The following is an 11,863-nucleotide window of genomic DNA, read 5'->3' on the forward strand; positions in this document are numbered from 1 at the left end:
GGGAATAGTCACTTTGAGCTGTCTGTCAGGTGCCAGGATCCACCACATAACACATGCACTCAGGTCACTCCAAAGCAAGTACAGGACTGGCTCCATCATTGTCCATGCTGGTGCGTAAAACCTCAGACGTTCCTCCCTGGACCACATGACATGATACATAGAGGAACTCTCTGATCATGTAGCCCAGGCCAGTATGACCCTGACCTTGTCTAGCATCTTACACTACCAAGTATGTTGTCACAGTATACAGACAAACTTATCACGTTTAACAGTTGGCTAACATATTGGTGTCATTCAAAGGGGATCCAGTGTCTGTCAGCCTGGGGTGACATGCTCGACATGCCACGTAGCTTTGCTATGGGCAGCTTGCACCTGTCACCCTTGGACTTTTGAATACTGGCTAAGGCTCTTGCTACCACCACAGTGCCTTTTTTAAGCAGGGCTCAAAAGACAAACCCATCTCTATAGACATTACAGAGTAAATGAAATTAATGGTAATGCTGCTCAACACCAGATGTGTTACCCTCAAATTGCACCCACTCAGGACTCTCCTCAGTATGGAGAATAGTGATATCTGTGCACTAACAGATGCCTGGTTCAGGCTCCCAAATGCACACCAGCACTACCAGGTTATGTTTCATACCATGCTTTCTGACCACAAGACTCGGAACGGACAATACAAATAGGGGGAGTATCCATATACATCACAGATACACACACCTCAGGGTTAGTAGCACTGCATGAAGCATCACAGACCATACATATGCAACTAACATTGTGCAAAACTGCCTTTCAGTTTGTTGCCTGCTACAGACCACCCTCCCAAACTCAGGAACCACACTCGGCTTTCCTGGGAGCAATGGAGAATATGAAGGTCTCCCCAAACACCATTATACTGGATGACTTCAAATACCCAAACATTGACTGGGGATACTACTCAAGCCCCAACACCCTCGCCCAACAGTCGCTACAATTTGTAAACTCATATGCTATGGCACAACCAGTCACCACACCCAGAAGAGTGGAAAACATATTGGACCTGATCATCACCAACATGGGGACTCTATGTTCCACCCCAGCGATATACCCCTCATTGGTAAGGTCAGAACATACATTTATCTCACTGGACATCCATATCCCATCCCCATACCCATCCTGGGTAATCTTGGTGAACTTCTCATAAGCCAACGTCTCACTTCACCAAAGCAAGGTGGTATCCTTCAGAGACCCTGGGACAGTGGTAAATACGGCTCAGACTGCTGAATCCTTTACATACACATTCTATGCACACCTAGTGGACTGCATGGATTGTGCTATGCCAAATAACAACAGGACTCGCTCCTCCAATGGCAGGGGACCTGTCTGGTAGACCCCAGCCATTAACAAGCTATACAATGATAGGAGGAAGCTACTACATGATAGGCCACAATCCCAGACAGGGAAGGCATCTGTGATCTGTACTAGCAGACAGCTACGATCACTCATGAATTTATCTAAGGGCCGCTTCTAATGGACAATTGCACCAGACATGTAGGACAATCACAAGACCTTCTTCAGTTAGGTCAGGAACCTGGGTGGACACTCACTGATATGCTGTGAGTTACTGCATACTGACTAAACATACCCTGAACCCACTGACATTGCCAACATCCTGGTTCAGTGCAGATGTCTCCCCCCATCCCCCCTAAGCAGCAACTATCCATGCCAACAGAGTGTAACCTCCCTGACATCACAAATTAACAGGTGAGTGCTGCCCTCCCCAAAGCGGACAACACAGCATCAGTGGGACTAGACGGTGTCCCGGCCTGCATCTTACATGAGCTTCATGACAGACGTAACCCTCACATTACGTCACTGTTCAATATCGGAGTTACTACAGGATATGTACCCAAGGAATGGCATATAGTGACAGTGGTCCCGCTCCACAGAGTTGGTGCCACAACGGACCACAGACAATATCACCCTATAAGCCTAACTAGCCTGTTCTGCAAAGCTATGGAGCATATTCTCATGGGACTCATACACACAGACATCGGGAACCTACAGACACTGTGTCCTACACATTTCAGCATTGTTGAGGGCAGATCTTGCATCTTGAACTTGTTTGTATTCTTTAAACAGTTACCAGGTCCATCAACATAGGGACGGTTGTCCACACAGCCTGCATGGACCTTGCAAAACCCTTCAACACAATGCCCCACTCGGCCATTATGCATAGGCTCACCAGCATCGATATGGACACATATCTCACACGATGGATTGCTACCTGGATCAGGGATAGCCCACCCACATGGTCAGAATTGCAGGTACCATGTCTGACTATACACCAGTTACACATGGCATCCCACAAGGCTCAGTCCTGGGACCTCTTTTGTTCAGTATATATTTGTCTGACGTACAGGCTAACACAGGGGGAATATGGCTGACCATGTTCGCAGACGACTGCAAACTGGGTGCCATAATCAACTCTCCAGATGGCACATGCATACTCACACAGGGTCTCACAGAGATGGATGACTGGTGCCTGAGCCATGGCCTACAGCTAAATGCCATTATTTGCATAGTCATCCCCTTTGGGAATAGCAACATGCCCACACATTACCACATAGGTAGTAATCCATTACATACGGTAGGAGTTGTTAGGGGTTTGGGGACATTACTTGTTCGTACTGTCGCATTTGACAATCACATTGCCAAAGTGATTGGACAGACCTTCTATATAGCCCACCTTATCCCATATGGTTTCACATCTAGATCGAGTGAGGTCATTGTTACCCTATACTCATCACAACCATGATTGGTTACAATGCCACATTTGGGTTGTACTTTACCCAACACCTGCAGTAACTGTAATGGCCACAAAAGTTCCTCACCAAGCAGATCTAGGGACTCACATGGATGCCCTGCACAGTTCGGATACAGTAACTCCAGCTCTACTCATTCACTTACTGCCTACTCGGATATGATGTGTGCCTGTTGTTTATGGAAATACCCAACCCAGAATTACTGGACATGCTCCACCTCAGGATATCCGACTCCCTTGGAGCTACACATTCCAGGGACATATACCTCAGCACAGATGTTAATAGGACATGCTGGAGGGTCAGATTCTTATCCCAGAGGCTCCACTCACTCCGGATTGTAATCCCGGTTTTGCATAGGCAGAGCCACCCACTGATTACCTACAGGAGACATCTTGACAACTGGATGGGTGATTATATGTTTACCCCTGGGATATCTTCTGGGTCCCTGCTAGACAGAGGCACACTAGCCTAAATGTACATGGGCTATCTTGTGTGACCTACTATTCACAGGCACAGTGTAGTAATCTGACAGGGTCGTGAAATCCAAACACACTCTGTCTAGGCTTGTACATGCCCTAGGGCAGATAGCCTAGTATCGACCTCTGAACCTATGATAATGTTTGGGATGCACAATGTTTATTGCTGATGCTGTTTGCAGGTTTTTATTGTCTTTGCTTTCCCAGTTTCTATGAACAGCTTAGGTATCTGCAGAACATATTTGATTATGATAGGGTTCCACTATATTATATATATGTCTGTTGTCATATAACTGTGTGCACAGGGCGGATTACTGGATAGTGAGAGGTTCCTGGGTTAAAACATGCAACTGCCAGATATGTGTGGCCCACTGCTGTACTCAGACATGGCATAAGTGTGTGAGCATGCCCAGTTCAGGCTTTCAGTGTTTTGTTGCCTGACATTTGTCTCATTTATTCAAGTGTGTGAGCATGCCCAGTGTGACCTTTCAGTATGTTGCTATCTGAGGTCCACTACATTTGTTGATGTGTGTGAACATGACCAATATTATCATTTATATTGTGTGTGTTGGAATTCAGGTTCTATTCTTACTGCAGGACTCACCTTTGTGTCATAACTCGACAGGGATTATGCTGTGCCTGCAGGGTTTCCATGAGATACTTTGCATAGACTTATGAACATTTCTTCATACAGGCTGACCACTGCAATACTGTCATGATTTAGTGGTTCAGTACTATAACTATAGTGCACAGTATCCTGGGTTCGAGGCCCATTACAGCTTTATATTTTCATACTGAGCAGACCAGACTGCTTAAGGGCCAGTAGAGCAAATATGAGCATGTTGGCTTTTGTTCAGCTATGCCCTACTTAGACCAGGCTTGTCCGACATTGCTCAATATTCACCAATATTGCTGGACATTGCCCAATATTACTCAACATTGACCAAAGTTGTGCTAGTTGGTGTGTACGATTTTGTTTACATATACTACACGGAGGTAAATGCTGTTTAGCACTGCTTTATATTGCTTAACACATGGTGATCATGCCTCAGGTGGTGCTGCAGGGGTGCCTATGTCAGATGCACATACTACACTCCCTATACATGTTTGAAAGCGGGTAGTGTCAACTTAGGCATCCCTTTTACTATATGTGTGAGTCAGAGAGAGGTATCATTTCCAAAGTTCCTACTGAGCCAGTGTATGTGCTATGCATTGCCTCTTTGCCAAGGCCAAAGCATACTGGGCATGCTTCCTTCTGCCTACTGTGGCAGGCTCAGTTTGTTCCTCCTCCGAGTCACGCTCTGCCTGTAATGGCCTTGGCAATGTTGGGGGGCTGTTTAGCCCAGGCCTATGCTGGTCCTGCTGCAGCTGTTTTTGCAGGATCATATTATGTAGCATAGCACATACCATGACAATTTGGATATATTTAGTTGGTGAGTACTGCAAGGCTCCACCAGATGTGTCCAGGCACCGGAACAGTGACTTGAGCAGCCCAAACACATTTCGTGTTTGTGTGCGTGCCTCATTATGGCGTTCCTGTTCAGGTGTGTGTGTGTTTCTGATGGGTGTCATCAGCCATGGCTCCAGTGCATAGCCAGCATCCCCCACTAGGTGACCATGTGGGATGTCCCCACTGGCAAATGTCTGGTACAGCTGCGTCAGATGCCAGATATGGGAATCATGGTAGCTTCCAGGGCAGCCAGCACACACATTCAGTATTATGCCCCGGACATCACACATGACCTGGCATTTGATGGAGGGGAAGCATTTGCGGTTGAAATAGACCCTACCCCGCTCACCGGCTGGTGCTTTGATGCATATGTGCGTGCAGTTGATTGCACCCACTACCTCAGAGTATTCCGCTACTTGCTGGAAGAGACACATATTGCTGGCCAATACCTTATGGGAATTGGGGAAATACACATGATCACCGACATGTGCTGACATGGCATCCAGGAACTGGTGCAGTACCCTGGATGCTGATGCCTGTGATATCCCCATCATATTACCAGTTGGTCTCTGGAAGGTACCTGTTGTTAATATTCTTAGGCCAACACATACCTTGGTTTCCACTGGGATGGGTTCCCCTCTGTTGGTTCTGTGTGTGAGGGGTGGCCTGCACAGCTCAACAATTTGCTGCAAGAGGTCTCTGTCCACTTTATAGCGCTCCACTATCTCCAGCTCATGTAGCCCCTGGTAGGTTACCCTTGGCCTGTACACTCTTCTCCGTCTCCTCACTGTGGGTTGTCCAGCAGCATTTGCATTGTCACCACCCTCAGCATATTGCATATGTCGCCTTATAACAGCAATGGCAGCCCCTAACATTTCTTTGTCTCAGTAAAGCTTTTTCAGTTTTCACTTCTATTAGCTTACTGCAGTGTTGCAGTGTCTCTTGTGAGAAACATAATGCACTGTTGTTTGCAGAGTTTTAAGTGCTGGGCTGGGTTAGTGTACTGCCTGTGTAATTGCCTGATTCTGATTGTTTCCACCTGCTAGCTCTGCTAGTACTCCCTGGTAGCTTCCTACTATTTGTTGTGCTTCCTTTTTCCTTTCTGTTTCCTCGGGGGGCTGCACAGTGCACACAAGCGCAAACATGCTCACAGCAGCTAACACGCACGCACACATGCTTACACGGGCTAAAACTTGCTTGTTCTTGTTAAAATGCATGCACACCAGGGCAATCGCGCATACAACTCTTTAAACAGCCTTATACATGCTTACTCCGGCTTAGATGCGCGCACTCACGCTTACACGCGCGCACACTGTCTTACTCGGGTTTACAGGCGTGCACACGCATGCATACCTGCTCAGCAAGAAACTTTAGTGTTATCCATGGCATACACCTTCAATTTCTTGCCTTTACCTAGCCTACCTGTTGACACACCTCTTTCAATGATGTGTAACTAACAGCTGACACATGCCACTCTGCTCCAATGAGCTTCACTTCTTTCATACATACCCCACTCATGATGTCACCTATCTTCTACTCTGCTACTCCCCTTATCCTACTCCTACGCTCCACTAACTGTGCTCATTTGCTATGTAAACTTGCAATTCACTATCCTAACCCTCCTTTGCATAGGATTGCCTACTAATGCTTGGTTACATCTCTTAGACTGAGCCTCCCCCCTTAGCAACCTCTACTCGGTGGCCATGTTGTCTTCAGCCTGCTATTCACTTGCATTGTAAATTCATATTAGCAATAAAATCCACATTTGTGGATCTTAATTATTGATTTTCTGCTTTTTAGGGCACAGTGCGTTTGCGTGGCGCTGCGCTATGCTTAAACCCCGGAGATTGGGATGAAAAAAAAAGTTATTTTATTTCTATTTAGCATCACTTAACATTGCCAATGGCCATATTTTTTGGCCATTGGCATGCTTCCTCCTATAAATGCATCCTTTTTTTGGAGCTGTCACAGCTCCGTTTTGCTATTTGCAGAACCATACTCAGTTGTCAACTGAGTACATTTCTGCAAATAACACTACTCCTACTCGGACAGGTTTGGGTTTCCTGGATCGCAAATTTACCTCATTTGCATAGCTTTCGCCTGCAATTGAGGTAATTTGCATATCCCAGCCCTGTCGGTGTAAGACTAGTTTTGAGAGCTCTGTTGCACGCCCTTATCGGCTGTTCCAGGATAGCTCGGCAGACATGTTGGCTGCATGGAGTCTTACTCTACTCTTAGACTCCGTGCAAGCCTTCGTGAATCTGGCCCAATGTTATTTGGCAATACTGTCTATAAATAGTTATTGTTCATAGTTTCATAGAAAGGCCAATGACCACAAGGGAGTTTTTAAGCCTAGCCATGCATTCCAAATCTCTGACAAGTTCTGGTACCCTTGATAAGTGTAAGCATTAGCCTGGGAGATGAACCATTTTCATATCATATGTTAATATCAGAAATACTCTGTTTTTCTTGCTCTAAGCAATGTTTTCAGAATCAGATGGCCTGAAAATGAGCATGCACTATACCGCATGTCCTCCAATCTTCAACATTTTTAGTGATGCCACAAGATGCAAAACTTCCAAAACTGGGAGTTGTTGACTGTGGTACACAAATGCATAAATGCAGTTCCCTAGTAAGCTTTTACTGTGTGTTCTTGCATTTTCTGATAGCCGCTACAGCCTATTCAGGGTCATGTTAGGGCCAGAATCCACTGAAGCACTCAAAATGCATAAGGCAGAGAAACAGTTCTTAACAGCATACCAGTCCACAAGAGGAATTCTATATATGAAACATTTATGGGTGCGAGTATATTACATGCACACATATAAGTGTGTGTGTTTGTATATATATATATATATATATATATATATATATATATATATATATACATATAGATAGACATATATATATATATATATATATATATATATATATATATATATATATATATATATATATATATATATATATATATATATTATATATTATATATATAGATAGGCATATATATATATATATATATATATATATATATATATATATATATATATATATATATATATATATATATATATATATATATATATATATATATATATATATATATATATATATATATAAAATATATATATATATATATATATATATATATATATATATATGTACACACACACACACACACACACACACACACACACATATAGATAGACAGATAGATAGATAGATAGATAGATAGATAGATAGATAGATAGATAGATAGATAGATAATCTATCTCTCTCTTTTTTTTTTTTTTGTAAACATGTCAGGCAATGAGAGAGGTGGTGAAGGCTAAGGAAAAGGCATATGGAGAGTTGTATGAGAGACTGGACACTAAAGAGGGAGAAAAGGACCTGTACCGATTGGCTAGACAGAGGGACAGAGCTGGGAAAGATGTGCATCAGGTATGGGTGATAAAGGATAGTGAGGGAAACATACTCATAAGCGAGGAGAGTGTGTTGAGTAGATGGAAAGAGTATTTTGAGGGGCTGATGAATGAAGAGAATGAGAGAGAGAATGTTGGATGATATGGGGATAGTGAATCAGGAAGTGAAACAGATTAGCAAGTAGGAAATAAGGTCAGCTATGAAGAGGATGAAAAATGAAAAGGCTGTTGGCCCAGATGACATACCAGTGGAAGCATGGAGGTGCTTAGGAGAAATGGCAGTGGAATTTTTAACCAGATTGTTTAATGACATTTTGGAAAGTCAGAGGATGCCCGAGGAGTGGAGAAAAAGTGTTTTGGTGCATATCTTTAAGAATAAGGGTGATGTGCAAAGCTGCAGTAACTACAGAGGGATACAATTGATCAGTCACAGCTTGAGGTTATGAGAAAGAGTAGTGGAAGCTAGGTTAAAAAGGGAGGTGGTGATTAGTGATCAGCAGTATGGTTTCATGCCATGAAAGAGAACTCCAGATGCAATATTTGCTCTGAGAGTGTTGTTGGAGAAATACAGAGAAGGTCAGAAGGAGTTGCATTGTGTCTTTGTGGACTTAGAGAAAGCATATGACATGGTGCCTAGTGAGGAGTTGTGGTATTGTATGAGGAAGTCGAGAGTGGCAAAGAAGTATGTAAAAGTGGTACAGGATATGTACGAGGGTAGTGTGACATTGGTGAAGACTGTGGTGGTAGTGACAGATATGTTTAAGGTGGAGGTGGGATTACATCAAGGATCAGCTCTGAGCCCTTTCTTATTTGCAGTGGTGATGGACAGATTGACAGATGAGATCAGCCAGGAGGCCCCGTGGACTATGATGTTTGCAGATGACATTGTGATCTGTAGTGAGAGTAGCGAACAGGTGGAGGAGACCCTGGAGAGGTGGAAATATGCTTTAGAGGGGAGAGGAATGAAGGTCAGCAGGGCTAAACAGAATATATTTGCATAAATGAGAGGGAGTGTAGAGGAATAGTGAGGATGCAAGGAGTAGAGTTGATAAAGGTGGATGAGTTAAGTACTTGGGATCAACAGTTCAGAGTAATGGTGAGTGTGGAAGAGAGGTGAAGAAGAGAGTACAGGCAGGGTGGAATGGGTGGAGAAGTGTCAGGAGTGATTTGTGACAGACAAGTACCAGTAAGAGTGAAAGGGAAGGTCTACAAGAGGGTAGTGAGACCAGCTATGTTATATGGGTTGGAGACTGTGGCATTGATAAAAAGGCAGAGCTGGATGTGACAGAGTTAAAGATGTTAAGATTTGCACGGGGTGTGACTAGGATGGACAGGATTAGCAATCAGTATATTAGAGAGTCAGCTCAGGTTGGACACTTTGGAGACAAAGCAAGAGAGGCGAGATTGCGTTGGTTTTGACATGTGCTGAGGAGAAATGCTGGGTATATTGGGAAAAGGATGCTAAGGATGGAGCTGACAGGTAAGAGGAAAAGAGGAAGGCCTAAGATAAGGTTTATGGATGTGGTGAGAGAGGACATGCAGGCAGTTGGTGTGAAAGAGCAAGATGCAGAGGACAGGAAGAAATGGAAACAGATGATCTGCTGTGTCGACCCCTAATGGGAACAGCTGAAAGAAGATGATCAGGCAATTCAGAAGAGTTTTTCTCATGTGAAAGGTGGATGGCTACATATGCCATAGAAACCTATACACTAATGAGATGGCTGAAGTTAGAGCATGATTAGTTATATATATCTAATCTCCATGCTTGTGCATATTGCTAATCTATACATTTCCACGAGGACTACTGTCAGCAATATCATTTTATATTAGCATTCCTAATATGTAAATGGTTGAGGAATTCATTTAGACAGTTGTGGACATAACATGGCCCAAAAAGGTTTCATTGTCTCTAGGTGATGCCCAGAAACTGTACTCAAGTACAGTTCAGTGATTACATCTCAGCTTTGAGTAATGTCCATTTCACATTGTTAATTTCAATGGCTGAGATGAAATGTTTATTAAGCCTTTGAATTTTGTGGTGTTAGAGAAATTTGAAGGGCTAAAGTCCAACTTGCAAGTCAAGTTAGTGGTCCTTCATAGTAATCTATTATGATGACAGTGGCTATGCAGTGGTACTGATGCTTTATTAGCACTCTGGCTGTCAGCCTCTGTTTTGCATACAGTTTTAAAATTGTTTTTTTTCCAGATAGGCAAAATGTCATTTTAGTTAAAGTAAAATAGGTCATTAAATTGTGTGTCCCATATTATAAGCACTTTGACGACGGTGCTGCAGTCATTCCAGCATTGTGGTAGCTATAGTCTGTGGTAAGAACAATAACATTTTAGTTGTTCCCGCTGGTCCTCAACTATTATCACATTTAAGGAAACTACTTCTGTTTAGATAGATGACAGGAATCAAGATAGCAATTACTTTAGTCCTTTATTAGTACAGTTCCACTGCCTATCATTTTGTTCACATCTATCTGTTCAGTGTATGACAGCATCATTCAAGCATAGATTTCTACTTTAGATAAAAGCTTCTGATGGGATTCAGAAATGTTTAGGCCATCTTTCTTATAATGGTGTAACCAAATTGAAGTTCTGGGAGGCTGCTTGTATATTCCTCTCATCGAGTTGCCTTATACCAAGCCCATATCTTTCTCCACAAAGTGTGCACATATGTGGAAGTGTTCGCACACATAGGTTCATAGGTGTGTACTAGGCTAAAGGCCCTAGAGCCTTTACAAGCCTAGCCCATAGAAGTGCCCTGGCATTGTGCCACCCGATGTTAGTTCCCATTGCCTCTATCAAGTAGACCCAATGGAGTGATTCCCCGGGGTGACATTTCTATTTCCCATCCATTCATCAAGATTTCTCTTGAAGAGGGCCAGTGAGGTACTCTGCTTGACATGTATGGGAAGTCTATTCCAGAGCATGGGCAGTCTCTGGGTTATGAACCTGTCCCTCCCGCATGTTCTGTTAATTGTGGTAATAAGGTTGAGGTCTCTGCAGCATGTGGTGCGGAGGGATTGGGATTTCTTTAGATGTAGCATTTCTGACAGGGCTAGGTTAGACATGGCTTTGTAAGTCAAGCAGAGATTGCCTCTAAGTCGGCAATATGAGACAGAGAATAGTTGGAGTTTTTTGAGTCTGTTCATATAGGACAAGTGTTTAAGGCCTAGGATCCTCTTTGTGAGGTAGTTTTGTGACCTCTCCAGTTGTTGCAGATGCCTAGTGAGGAACATGCCAAATGGGGCATTATACTCGATGACTGGCCTAATGAGGGAAGTGTAGAGACAAATGATGACCTCTTTCTTCTTGGATGCAAAACCCTTGGTAATGAGATATGCCACACAGAAGGACTTTCTGACCATGGTGGCAATGTGGTGGTCGAAGGATAGGTTGCTGTCAACCTGTGTCCCCAGATCTTTTATAATGCCTTCAGTTTTCAGTGGGCCCTCATCAATGTGGTAATTAGTGGGAACTGAGTTTTTCCCAAAGGGGATGATGACGGATTTTTTGGGCATTAAGCTTAAGGCCATGGTTTTGACACCAGTCATTTGTCTTAGTGAGGCCTTTCTGTAGGATGTCTGCATCACTTGGGGAGTTAATAATGGCTCCCAACTTGCAGTCATCTATGGACTTGGTCAGCCAAAGTCCCTCCATGTTGCCTGGACTTCTGAGAAGTAAATGCCAAACAGGGGAGGACCC

This window comes from Protopterus annectens, chromosome 1.part0, assembly GCF_019279795.1.
Source record: "Protopterus annectens isolate FY-2018-M chromosome 1.part0, PAN1.0, whole genome shotgun sequence".
Lineage (NCBI taxonomy): Eukaryota > Metazoa > Chordata > Ceratodontiformes > Protopteridae > Protopterus > Protopterus annectens.